Genomic DNA, 15274 nt, shown 5'->3' on the forward strand with positions numbered 1-15274 from the left:
GGCCTCAGAAATCCACAGAAAGCTGCATACATTTTTGAAAAAATTAGTCACCTGTCATATTTAATTATCACAATTATACAAATCTTTCTACCTTTGTGTCTTCTTGTGTTAAATAGTTTTGGCTAATTTTATGATGCTTCGTTTTCCAATAAGGTTGCTCTAGCAACCACCAAGAACACTACATATCAGCACCAAAACACCACATAAGGGTGGCAATTTTCATTTGGTGCAGTAAGGCAAGTTTAGTGACACCCTAGCAACCACGCACAATACCCTAGCAACCAACTAGCAATGCCCTAGCAAATACCCAGAACACCACATTTTGGCATTAAAACAATGTAGAGACAACAATGTAGGGGTGTCCTCCTTTCACTTGGGGCTATGAGCCAAGTTTAGTGACACCCTTGCAACTACCCACAACACCGTAGCAACCACCTAGAAACACCGTTGCAATTAACCAAAACACCCAAAAAACTAAATAAAAAATGGTGGTTGCTTCTATTTGACATTAGGACACGTATACAAACACCTTATCAACCATCCACAACACCCCAGCAACCACACAAAATTCTCCAGCAACCATCCAGAACACTGTATCTCGGCACCAGAACATCGTAGAGACATGGGGGTGGCCTCCTTTTGCTTGGGGAATTAGGTTAAGATTAGTGACACCCTGCACAACACCCTAGCAACTACTACAAAAACCTTATCTCAGCACCAAAACATCATAAAGATGTAGGGGTGGCATTGTTTTTAACTTGGAACAGTAAGAAAAGTTTAAAGATGCCATAGTAACCACCCACAACACCCTAGCAACCACATAGCAATGCTTCAGCAACCATGCAGACCACTGTATGTCAGCACCAGACCATTTTAGAGACATGGAGGTGGCCTCATTTCACATTGTGCAATGAAGCAACTTTAGTGACACCCTATCAACTGCCCACAACATGTTATTACCACATAGCAACACCCTAGCAACCACCTAGAACACCATATATTGGCACTAAAATGTGGAGACTTGGGGGTTGGTTCATTTGACCTGGGCTTGTTTACTGAGGACCGGTGAGGGCCTCAGCCATATCTCTACACAATAAGATTATAGGACTTGTTTTACTTTGGGTAAAATGTTGTCCAGCTATTTCTTGACCCTAGAACATGGAAGAGAGGGTGGCCTTGTTTGACTTGGGGAAGTGTAATGAGATGGTACATTGTGCGGTGAGTTTTGCCACGTCAAGCATCACACATCTTACATTGGAAAATGTACCTAGATACTGTAGTTATTTTGCGTTTGTGTTAAGTGCCTCTAGTGGCACATAAATTACACACTTCACCCTTAACATTTCCTTTAAAACTGGCATAAAAATGTTATAAAAATGTTTATAAAATATTTGCTGTCTACATTTATGAAAAGCAAACACACAGCACTGAAGGTTGATCTTGTTATTATCTACAAAACTCAATAATTTACAGTAAGGCCTGTGTTTGCTTTGGTTGACAGTGTATGGCAGACATCTCCAAGAACTATCAATAGAATCCTGTACTTTCAGAGTGCAGAGTAAAGATGACCTGTTTTTTTTTCAGAACTGTCACAATTACATGAAACGCTCCTTCAGAGTAGAACTTCCATTTTACACCTGTCTCTTTGCAACAAGAGGAAGACTGGCAACACTCTCAATCTGATTGCAGTTCCTCTTTCCCTGATTATGGTTTTACTTGAAGAGGCAAACCCTGAAACAATTAATAAAAACCTGGACAAAACATCCAATCATTGTACGTAGATATTTTTTTTTCCTATTTAATAAATTATCAATCAAGATCCAGAGGAAGCAGCACAAATAGCTATCTTTCTGTAAGCAAACAAAACAAATCTTCCATTATGAGAAATGTAAGGTAAGCATCACACACTATAATTTCATAATCTGACCACTTACTGCTAAATGCCAGCTATAATTTGATGCAATTTTAGAAGCATTTCTAAGCACTGTTATCAGGATGTACATAATTTGACATGAAACAATTAAAACCTCAATTTGGAGGTTGTGTCATCACAAAACAATTGTTCCTCTCCATCCTGAAACTATATTAGGTACCCATTACACATGTAATTACATAAACAGCACAGTAGCACATGGCCCAGAGAATTGGGTTTCTGGGTTTTGCTTACTTGCTTAGGTGATTCTAAAAATTATTTGGTTTCTAAATCCTCCCTTACCAGTCATTACAACATATTAAAGTTCATTACATTAAAGTTAAAGGGTGTAATTTTTTCATTGTTAATATACATTCTGCTTTCCCATCTTAATATGGATAAAAAACTATGTAAGCTCTTTGTAGGTTGATTGTAGGTTAAAAAATGGAAAGATATCTTTGTTGATTAAAATACCTCCTAAAATTGTAACTGTTTCCCGGACATATTCTTGTATTTTGAGTTTTCTGGCCAGCAAAGTGATTTTCTGACTGCAGTTCTATCCCATTTCTTGCTGAAAATTTAATTATACATGTTTTATATGTCAATACCTGCTGCACTGTTTGCTAATTGAATCAAAACACAAAACAATAATTTATGTATTATTTTTATTCTCATTTCTACTTTTTGCCAGTATTACTATACTGCATATAAATTTTTTCAATTTGCCAGATGCTTTTATCCAAAGAGACAAAAAAACAACAAAACTAAACCTTTTGTCTTGTTAACAGAAAAACAAAATCGAACCAAATTTAGTATGATTTATGCTTAACACAAGAATATAAGCTTGTTATCCTTTGAAGTAAAGCTATTTTTCATAACCTCATTGGTGTGTATGTATGTGTGTGTGTGTGTGTGTGTGTGTGTGTGTATATATTATATTATTTGATATTATATATATATATATAGTTTATTTAGTTATATATAGATTATTTAGTTATATATTTGTCTATTTATTTATTTTTGCATCAATGACTTTTGATGTTTTATTTGATTGTATGTATTATTACTTGTTGGATAAATATGTTAAACATTATGGATTTTGTGTACAGTTTTTTTTTTACAACAATACTGTGGTTGCATTGTGAAACAAAATAAATACATTTACAGTAAACTTACTGTAAATAGAAATACAGTAATCTCAAATATACAATACATTACAGTCATCTGGCTGCTTCTTTTACTGCAACCACATGGTCAGCAATGATGGCTTGGACCTCTTTTGAAATGACAGTATGCTGCCTTCTGCCTCCATCCCTCTGAAGTCCCCCTCTTGCTGAGGGCCCATGCCCACTTATTTGAGGAGGTTCATACCTGCCTCTTTAACAGGAACGATGCCCAACTCTTTGCCAATGACCATGCCCACCCTTCAGTAGGTTCCATGTCTACCTCTTTGACATCTCTGCATAATAATAATAATAATTATTGATAAGAAATATAAACTTGTTCTACCTTTTGAATCAAGAATATTTTTTCATAACTCCATTAGTAAATATTATTTTTTTTCTTAAACCTCACTAAAAGGCTCACCAAATGCTTTCTCTGAAAACAATATGCAATGTATTTTTTTTTCTTGTTTGAATGATGTTATGATTATATATATATATAGGTTTTTTTTAAACAAACAATACAAATTAAAATGTTTTTATATTTGATTTAAATTTTTACATTTTTTTTTATTTATTATTAATTTATTTAGAAAATTAGTGCATTCAGGGTATACATTTCCTCAATATGTGTTTCTGGGAATGAAACTTATGACTTTGTTAGCATCTGTACAAAGATGCAGTATATTTTGCTTTCAATAATAATTTCTGACATCGCTGTCTGGAGATGACATTTGTAACACTAGCTTTCCGAACTCAAGTTACAGAGTGTCTGTTCACACTTTATTGATCATTCAGTTTCTCCTGGGATTATACTGTCATCGCTGACACAGTGAGTGTAGAGATTCATATCGCTAGCTCACAAACTGTAATCTGACACCAGTGACATCACGTCAGCGAATGACAGTATCAGTTATATATATTCCCTTCCTAACCACATTTGAATTATAATATTTGTTTATGACACTTCACATCTTACTGCATGAAAAGAAAGAAAAAACTAAATATCTTGGAGATGCAGCTTTGAAATATGTATAAAACAACTGTTTTGGCAACATGTGGCAGGTTCAACATGTGCAGGACCAGATGGTGCATTCGAATGTCTCACACACACTCTGTGATAGTGTTATTAAAAAGCAGGTTTCAGGTTTTGTGGTTTCTGTGACATTCTGTCGAAATTTAAGAAATTCTGCAAAGTCTGTTCTCGACACCAGACAAATGCAATTATATTAACAGATGCAGCATGTAGAAATTTCATTCTCACAGTTTTTCAGAGATTGGAAGACACATATGGCTCCTGTGTTAAAAATGTCAACATTTGTTGCCTCCAAAAATTATATTTTTGCATTTGCCAGACACTTTCATCCAAAGCAACCCAAAGTACCTTCAAGGTATATATTTTATCAATGTGTGTTCCCTACGATTCAAACCCCTGACCTTGGCATTGCCAAACAATAATGTGCATGTACCATTTTACTATGCATTAAAAATGTAGAACTACACACAGTTCATGTTAATGAGCTGGAAACTTCCCATAAACATCCTTTTTTTGTATTTATTTTTTTATTCTGCATCCATTTAAATTCTGAAATGGACACAACCAATGGCAAACAAACAAGATTTAAAGTGGGTTTTTTACATCACAAAGCAACATTTATCACAAAAATATTAATTAGGGCATGTTGACTTTGCTAGGCAACCGTCCTAGACTGCCCAATCTTGTCAATAATTAATATTAATGAGCCATGATTTGTATGGCCTTAAGCACCATGCCAACTTGTCATTAAAAGGCTATATCATACTGTACATAACACATTTTGCACTACCTTTTACTGTTTTTATATTTTTTTGTGCACAACTGGAAATCGATCTGTTGGAGAGTGTTTGTTTCACTGATTTATATGTAACATAAGTTTGGTTGAGTTGGCCCTGATTCCCAGCCCCCGAGTCTAGCACATCAAAAGCAATAAGTCAATGAATAGATAGATGCAAGTTCAATTCAAATAGATAGATAGCAAGATAGATAGACAGACAGACATACAGAGAGAAAGACAAGTTGCATCAACTGTATATGGTTTTCCATAAACAAGATGACAACATGATATAAATTGAAATATTATTATGCATTCCAGATTCCACAGAGCAATATTAAATGTTAAACAAAATTGCATTGCCTCTCTTTTTGACAACTGCCCTTGTCTCTCATGTGGTCTAGACTTGATATCAATAAAACCAGCATTAACTTTCTGTGACATGATGACAAAGCCACAACGCTTACCGTCACTGACAAGAATGAAGGAAAAGTCCTTATAAATAAATTCAAAAATTGTCAGGCAGAGAAAGAGAAGGCCTTGGGGTTATGTCTCTGCTTTCAGCTCCAAGCCAGTAATCTATGCAAACATTAGCATGCAAGTCATTAGCATGTGGTTAATGAAATGTTTGTGCGCTCTATCTCACAGGTCCACATTCTCCTGAGTGACAGAGACTGTGAGGGACACAGCATGCAGGAAAGCTAAAGCAGATATAAATAACTTGAGATAAGATCTAATTATTTTCCCCACATATTTACAGCCGACAACTTCAGACCCAACTGTGATGTGGGGTGAACCAATTTTGGAAAGAAGTGCCATTCAAAGATGCATTTAATTCTTTCCTGACAAAAACGTCAAATTCGTTTAAGGGCATAATAAAGAATTGGCTGTTGTTACACTCTGGCGATCACACATTGGGGTAGCATTTATCAAATGAATCTAACCCTAACATATTTATGACTTAAAGGTTATTTTTATTAAATTCCTGAAAGTCTTGGATTTCACCACTTTTCACCATGCCTTCATAAATTTGCTACTTTTCAAATGCCTTCAAATTATAGATTGTACTGCTTCACACAGGTCCCACACACAGACTTAAACAATATGAAAATGCATCAGGAAAATGTGAATATTATTTTTACAACTATGATAAACAAAGTATACTAAACTGAGCATTTCAATGTTTAAGGTGTGAAAATTATTCTTTTATTATTCCAAAATTTCCACCACAACAATTTTGTCCCTGTAATTTTGTAAAACAATGAACAAATTCTCAAAATATAATTTAATTGTCTGCATTTTAGGATACATAGATGCTAGCTTTGAAAGCATCAAAAAGTCTGTTTTAATGGCTACGTGATCTCAAAGGAGGTCGGCATGTTGTTTACGATACTTCTGGTACCCTAGGATTGGCCACATTGTGCTGACTCAACGACAAGTGGCATCTCTTATCAGACATGTTTGCATCAGCTCTGGTGTCTGTACATTCCCCTTTGGTGTTACCGGAAGCGCATTGGAACGAAGAAGTAATCGTGTTCACATAATCAGTAACGAGAGCGATTTGGAGGTTGTATTTTTCACTTTAATATTACATTTTTACTCCACTTATGGTTAGGTTTGGGATTTGGGTTGGGGGTTACAGTTCATAAAATATGCATTCATCTTCACTGTATTACAGCCTGTACAGCTGGAAACAACACGCTTCACAACATTTCACCCTGAAAATTAGCTCACACGCACCGGCTCGCCAACAACACTCAGCACTTTTGCCACTGGAGTCAGTGTTTCAAATTTTGTTACATGAATAATCTGGGTTCAATCCAAGTTAATCTCAATCGACAGTATTTGTGGCATAATATTGATTACCACAAAATTTTATTTTGACTCGTCCTTCCTTTTCTTTAAAAAAAGCGAATATCTGCATTACAGTGTAGCACTTTAATGGTAGTGAATGGGGGGCCATTTTTGAACATTAAAATTATAATTTTTTTCAAGAGTATAGCCACAAGATGAAAATAATATGCTTATAAACATGATTTTAGTGTGCCAAATTCACTTAGTTACCTTTTCTGTGCAAAGTTATAGCCAATTTTTTACATTTATGCATTTGGCAGACGCTTTTATCCAAAGCAACTTACAGTGAACTTATTACAGGGACAATCCCCCTGGAGAAATCTGGAGTTAAGTGCCTTGCTCAAGGACACAATGGTGTTGGCGGCTGTGGGGATCGAACTAGTGACCTTCTGATTACCAGTTAAGTGCTTTAGCCCACTACACCACCACTTTTTTCATGACGATGTAATGTCTAAAACCCCAAAACCCTAAAATGACTGTAAAAATGACAATTTAAACACCTTTGCAGCTCAAAGTATACATGAGTTTTAACAGAAGACTTAATGTAAGTGCTTTCATAAAATTATAAGCTTCAGATTTCTGCCTTTTAAACCCTACAAAATCAGCCCCATTCACTCTCATTGTCCTCATTAACTTTCATTGAACGTGCCTCACTGTAATTTAAAAAAATATATATTTGTATGAAAAGGAAGCAAGAGACTAACTGCATTTTTGTTGGAATCAACATTATGCCACAAATGCTGTTGATTGAGCTTAACTTGTTTTGAACACTGATCAATTTTGGCGAAAAGTCAACCAACTGTTTCCAATTTCACTGTGGAGTTAAGTGCCTTAAGTGCCTGTTAAGGGGGTGTTCAAACTGGTCTCTCGCAAGTCATAATTATTAGTACGACATGGCAAAATTGTAAGAAATGTGTGTTGAAAATTGTGTGATTGTAAAAAATGTATGACTTTTCTCCCACAGATAATAATAATAATAATTAATAATAATAATAATAATAATAATTCCTTACATTTATATAGCGCTTTTCTAGGCACTCAAAGCGCTTTACATAGCATAGGGATGATGATGCGACGGCAGCCATAGTGCGCCAGAACGCCCACCACACACCAGCTATTGGTGGGGAGGAGAGAGTAGAGTGATGTAGCCAATTTAGGAAATTAGATAAACATTATTAAACCAATGAATTATGTTAGTAAGATTTTTTTATGTTGTTATTTAGTTTTACCCAAACCTGGAAAATGACTTTTGTGTACCACGGAAGAAATACATTATTGGGGTTTATAAACAGCATGAGGGAAGCATATTACAGGTTATTGACATAAATCAGTCATCTTTATTGCATAGATACATATGTAATGAGTATCAAGATTTGCTCTCAGACATTTCCCTTGTTAAAATAAAGTGTTACAATTGCATGTCTGTATTATATTGATTTTATATATTTTTTTTAATTGGTTTGTCTCTTTGGGGAAAACGGTCAAACCTTTTTATACGAGCCAAGTCGTATAATATCTAATGATTTTACCATCTTGTACAAATTATCTTGAGTTGTCTTGAGACTACTGGGAGTGTTTTAAGTCCACTATAGTTGTAGAAAGGCTCATATATGCAATGCTCTAGAAAAATATACTTACTCTAAAATTTGTGGAGCTGTATCAGTATGATTCAGAATGATTATGACTGCATTAGCAGTCAGGGCAAAGCCACTGTAACATTAAAAAAAAGACAGACAGGCAGGACAGATGACACTGGCCACAGTCTAAAATCTACTCTTGTGTAACATAGATGTATTTAAGAACTGGCCAATGAACAACTGAGAAACTTTTAAATCGTATGTCAATGCATGCCACACACAAGATGTAATATGCCCACACTTATCATTCATTAAAATGCTGAAGCGGTGCTTTCTGTTTTTGATTTGATTTCAGAAAAAAAGCATAACATATCTACAAAGGGTAGTGCATTTTATAGAAAACAGAGGACTTTCATGTTAGTTTTGAACAGGGAGAGCTGATATGAAGATGTGGATCCATTTTCATCTCAGCTATGTATGAAATCCCTTGACAGCACCATAATTAGTCTCTGTATGTCCTTTTATTTTGAAGAAATCCTTCAGCGCTGCCATGGCCCACACAGACGTGAGTTTGAAATCCATAAAAATACATCTGAGACAAAGACATGCAATGAAAGCAGACAACCGCATAAAGCCAACAGAACCCCAGCTTCTCTGGGCTAATTGGTATTTATCAGGCAAGCGTCTACTCACGCTTAAAGGGAAAACATAAAACATTGCATTAATCTCTGAGGTAAACACACGCTTGAATGACAATAGCAGGCTTCATTAGGTCATTAATTTGAGCTGGACTGTGGTCGCGCTGAAATTCCCTGCAGAAATGAATGTGACGTATGAAAGATGTTTATTTGCCACGGGATTATAAAGACATAATGTGTCTAGTAACCGCCTGTCTTGTTCTATAAAGCTCTGAGGCAGTTCTTACTGTGACTTCAGTTGTATCATACTATTTAAGGAGTCATTTCATGGAAATAGAGGAAACTGGGGCTAATTGTCACACTTTTTATGCCAGTGTATATTTCTCAGGGTAGAATTTTCGAAAGTCAATTTCTTGTCTTGACTTGTCTATAAAAGAAGAACACATATGTGTGTAATTGGACTGTTAACTTAAAACATTATGGTTTCTGAGATATAGCATCTGTATCTAACAAGAACCGGTCTCACTATTCACTAAAGTTGTGTTGAAGGGAATAACGAGCTTTATATTGAAGGAATACACAAGTCTCAGTGTTACTTAAGCCATTAACACAAAATGTTTCTTTGTAAAAATAAAGCGCTTGAAAAACATCCAACTTTGCCACTAGAGCTGTTCTGTTGCAAATTGCAAAGACATTCAGGCAAACCTGTTAAAAGTGATCTGTACTCAAAGTACACAAACATTAAACTAACATTAACACGGTGGTTCACATCGAATTGTAATTAATTTAAATTGTAAAATAATGTTTAATAAAAAATTACTTTATAGGCTGTATGATTCATTTGCTCTGTTCATTGTTTGCATATTGCATTTCACGAGCAAACTATACATATACTGTTCAATTACCATTGCTACAGGCACATTAGTAACCGGCATAATTGATTGTAAACCTTGTTTATTTTCTATTTTTTTCCCAACTGGTCTATATCACAACACTCCAGATGTTTCTTTTCCACAGTGTAGCCAATGTTTTCCATTTGGCTGCTCACTGGAAGACTTGGGGTGTCCTAATTACAGCTAGCTCAAAGAGCGAGAGAGAGAGAGAGAGAGAGAGAGAGAGAGAGAGAAAGCAAAAACAACAAAAAATAAAATAAAAACTAAGAGTCAAAGCACCTCTGGGGCCACTGGGGACAAATTCAAAGAGATTTCAGAATACTGTGCCTGTCAGCCATGTGGCGGACTTTTATAGTGACTCGTAAAAAATATCAGCAATGTGATTCGGCCTCATAGATCTTGATTCAACTCTAAGCACAACCCCTCTGTTCATTTCAAATGCACTACAGGGAGAGTGGCGCATGACATTGAATACTGATGGCTTGCTCATTTACTCTGGGAGCTCTTTTTGGCACAACACTGCGCTCTCAGTGGCACCAGCAATCCAGAACAGATACCCTTTTGTTTATTGGCAGGAATATTTCTCCGGCGTGAGATTGGCTAAATAATCTCTGCCAGTCAAAAAAAAAATCGACCATATACCTGAGGAGGAGAAACACAGAGAACAGTGTTGCCAGATCTCACAAGAGAAACAAGCAACTTGTTTTGAAAAAAAATAAAAAAGCAATATTTAAAAAAAAAAAAATAGCCAGCCTAAATTGAAATGTTCTGCAAAATTGTGACTTTTCAATAATTATATAATTTGACAAACATAATTACAGATCTATCTATCTATCTATCTATCTATCTATCTATCTATCTATCTATCTATCTATCTATCTATCTATCTATCTATCTATCTATCTATCTATCATTCCTCCCAAGGTTCCCCAAACTTCATCTTATGTAGTTTTCTTTTTCCCCTCACTTTTTATGTTGGCACAATCACCTTTGGTGTGCTCAGTGAGGGCTTATATGTCCGCTACTTGATGAGCAATCATTAAAAGCCCCAATAACACATGCATGCCCCTGAGTTAAAATGCCCCAGCATTTTGAAGCCCCCAATGATCAGTTTTACAGAAAACCATGCCTAGATGCTTTCCACAACTGCTTTTCACCATTTAAGCTGTTCAATGGGGGATTTACTGTAAGTGTATTAAATACTGACCATTACAGCGTTCCTATTATATAATTCAGGGGCATGTTGGTGTCATTGGAGCTTTTAATTATTGTTTATCAAGTAGTGGAGACATGCAAGGTTTCTGAAAAACAAAAGGATAAAGATACTCTGCAATTGAAAACTTGGGCATCTCTATTTTATTCCATATTAACCATTTAAAGCATTAATATAATTAAACAACAATGTAAATAATAAGGATCTTACGCATTATTTCACTCATACACTGTCCATAAAAACTTGAGCAGCAATCATGAACAAGCTTCTATAGCATTATTAAAACTATATGGCACTACGCCAGTTCTTCAACTTCTCAATTTTCAAAGCATTGCATAATATGTACATCATATAGTGCATTTTTACGAAGACGTCAGTAACTGAGAACATCTGTTTTTGAATGATTCTGAATTACATATCAATGGGGTAGGGGAAGGTCTTGGAAAGGCAGATACATGGGGTGACAGAGAAAACAAACTGTGATTAATAATTACATTATACAGTGTGGCATTGTGTAAGCAGGGATACGCAGACTTATCCATCTGGGAATTCGACAACAGGAGGTTGTAATTTATTTAGCTGAAATAAATATGTGCTTCCTGAAATTTTAACAACTGATCCCAATGGCTAAAGCTGGGTGTATACAGTGTAAGTTCTGACACTCAGGAGGTCGTGAGCTCCTATGAGTCACTTTATCTTATAATAATACAGATGCAGTGGTGCACAACTTGACTTTACGACCTGGCAAATTCCGAAAACAATCACACTTATTTCCGTGCTATTTATCATTATAAAACATAAAGCCAGAGGAGATTGCTTTCATTCCTTGTAGCTTGCAATTTAGAAATTAAAAAGAAGATTAGCATGTCCAGAGGCTGCATTAGTTGCAAACTCAACTACCAATAAAAAAAAGAAAAAGAAAAGGATATTTATTCCAAATGCCATCTGACGTTTGACAGATTCAAATTTCAAAGGGAGGCTGTGTGATATCATGACTCCATACATCATAACATCAGTTTGTTGCTGCCAGTTACTGCATGATAACAAAGTGCATAAAATGTACAAGAATAAAAAGAGAGTGAGCAATATTCGTGAACCTTTTCTGTCTGTTATATTTGGATTTAATCTTAGCGCAAACATAATGTTTAGTGCAGAATTCTGAGTTATTTTAGTGGAGAAGGCTACCTGTATTATTTAGCTTCAGATGTAGACTACTTGCTTCTCATCTGTCACTGCGTGCATGTTGAAATCAGACAAACTGGTAAATATCTGTGAGGTCTTGTCCATGTGATTGCGCTTTACAGCAGCAAGTAGCAAAGTTGAAAAATCTTGTTTTAGCGCAACGGTTGATTGACAGGTGAAATTTCACCCTAGAAGTATTTGGTTTCAACAGACTCAAGCTTGGGGAGTTTGAAAAAAAAAATAAAAAAAAATATTGCGTCTTGTAACACCTTCTCATGATTGTTCAACTTCAGGTACTGTAAATTATTAAATCGGTTGATTTACCCACACTCACAAATTCAAGCAGATAGCACCCAATATTTCGACATGTTTAAAAATGATCAGGATGTCGTAAGCTGATCGTAATTCTTCTCACATGATGGGAGCCACGATCACATGAGCACCAACGATTTCCATTGAAAAAAATGCCCCTGAGCCTTCCACGGCTCCGCCACCTGAGACTTCCACGGCTCTGCCTTCCACGGCTCCGTCTCCAGAGCCATCCATGGCGCCGCCACAAGAGTTTTCAACGGATCCGCCTTCCACAGCTCCGTCTCCAGAGCCTTCCACGGCTCCGCCTTCCAAGGCTCTGCCCCCTGAGCCTTCCACAGCTCCACCTTCCATGGCTCCTTCTCCAGAGTCATCCACAGCTCCCCCTTCCACGGCCCCGCCCCCTGAGCCTTCCACAGCCCGCCTCCTGAGCCTTCCATGGCCCCTTCTCCTGAGCCTTCCACGGCCCCTTCTCCTGAGCCTTCCACGGCCCCGTCTCCTGAGCCTGTCCCTGTCCTGTGGTCACCTCCCAGGCCTCCTGACTCGGTCCCTGTCCTGTGGTCACCTCCCAGGCCTCCTGACCCGGTCCCTGTTCTGTGGTCACCTACCAGGCCTCCTGACCCGGTCCCTATCCTGTGGCCTCCTCCACAGATGTTCACAGATTGGCACCAAAAATTTGTTGTATTTTTAGTTCTAAATGATGAAATACAATCAACAGGAATGTACAGTATATTTTATTAAACATATGCCCAAACCCAAATCCAAACCCCAATCCGAAATCAAACCATAAGTGCAGTAAAAAAAAATCAAATTTTACAATGAAAAATCAACCTCAGAAAAGTGTTCATCATTGATTATGTGCATGTCTCTGAGGCTACTCAAGCAAAGCACAGGAAAAGGTAAACACATTTGAAATTATGCAAAAAATGTCTGATTGGTAGAAAATGTGAATTTTCCACGTTATCATGTTGGAATATTTGATGACTGTGATTGGTGGTTGGTCGCAATTAATTCTTTTATGGAAACCATGTACCATCAAGCCCAAAAAAACTTTACTGTATTCTGTAAATAAACCTCAAAAAACGCAATTCACTGCTGCCTGTCTTTTTAAGTGATTTTATAACCTAAAACAATCCCAGCGTCACTTATAATAAGCGAACATGGCAACGCTGATGGAGAAATACATTGAGCATGCCAGTATTCTAGGCAAAAAGTGTGTTTTGTTCATTATTTTTGAAGGATGTTCTTGATTATAATGAGCTGACAGTTGAATATGAAGTAAAAGGAGCACGGATTTATCCGGGGCCTTGCTTTCATTTCCCTCTGCTAATTCGCGTACCACAAAATTAGCCTTTGACTTGGAGCAGATTTAGGAATTAAATCCCCTGCACACACACAGAGGGATTGTCAGCCGAGCACGCGAGAAATCATTGACAATTCTTGTCAGGTTGGTAGTGAACACTTGCTTAGTGCTGCAGAGAGGAGATTGTGAAAATGTGAGCCCGAGCCCAGAACGGATACAGAATAATTATGTTTTTTTTTTTCTCTCTCTGTCTTTCTTTCTTTTGTGTATTTCTTCAGCTCACTCAGAGTAGACACACACTCAAATTGACTAACTCAACACACACGCACACACACATACACATACACATGCATATACTGTGTTACTGCGGTACAATCACCCTCATGCTGTCTCTCCCCAACTCAACCCCACCCCACTCGCTCCTTTTGTGGTTTGGAGGCTCTGTTAATCATAAGGCCACACGGTTCACTCAGTAGTTTTTACACTATTTTTCCTGTCACACGCAGAGGTTTACATCAGATTTCATCGCATGCAGACTCTCCAAGGAGTTGAAAAGCACAGAAACCCAAACTCAGCAGAGCTCAACTCTCTCTCTCTCTCTTCTAATCTCCTCGGCTGGCTGTGGACTCTGCTGGTTCATTTGAGTGGATAAGGACAGACACTGCAACTGCTCAGATAGCTGCAGGATCCAGTGAGGCCTGACTTTGCTGTGACAGAAAAAAAAAAACATCTGCAAGATCTCTTATCAGTTTTATAAAACTCTCAGCGTGTTCATCGTACAATGTGTTTGCATTTTAGCAGACATTCATGTGGTTAAACAAATTAGTGTGTGTCGGGATATTTTGTTCTTTGTGGTTTCAAAGTATTAAGAGTAATTAACTTGAAGTTTACCCTTTATAATATTCATAAAACTATTGGATTTTTATACCATGCTTAACAATGTGTAAATGTATTTGCAGGATATTATAATCTATAGCAGAACATAAAACCAAGTATTTATTTTAAAGGAACATTGCACAAACACATTTCTAGCTAAACTTAAAACTTATGCACTATCATTAAATCACGTTCCAGTTGTTCCCAGTCAAAACTGACTGGAAACAACAAAATGTAAAATGAAATAAATGTAACAACTCTAAATTGAATAATGAAAAGCACTAAAGTTGTGCATTTTGGGTGTGTGTGTGTTTTTTTTTTTTTTTATCGTTTGGTATATAATCTGTGAATTTTTGTGTTCCCCATTCATTTCCTATGGCAGTCACTTTTGACCGGGAACAGTACAAGTGTAACTTTTTTCTTCTTTCTACCACTTAGACTGATCGAATCAACTCCAATTTCTTTGTGTGTTCAGATATCAAATGGATGAAAAGTCACCAAGTCTTGTACCGTCAGATAAAGGAAACCAGTTTTATTGAAGAA

The 15274-nt window shown here is 36.7% G+C and overlaps 1 protein-coding gene across 1 annotated transcript in view; it reads right to left on the reverse strand.

The window, feature by feature from the left end:
- Positions 1 to 15274, reverse strand: part of LOC127633249 (cadherin-10-like) — an 83018-nt gene that overhangs the window by 42188 nt on the left and 25556 nt on the right. The gene's annotated exons all lie outside the window — the stretch shown is intronic.

Source organism: Xyrauchen texanus, chromosome 40 (assembly GCF_025860055.1).
Source record: "Xyrauchen texanus isolate HMW12.3.18 chromosome 40, RBS_HiC_50CHRs, whole genome shotgun sequence".
NCBI classification, from domain to species: Eukaryota; Metazoa; Chordata; class Actinopteri; order Cypriniformes; family Catostomidae; genus Xyrauchen; species Xyrauchen texanus.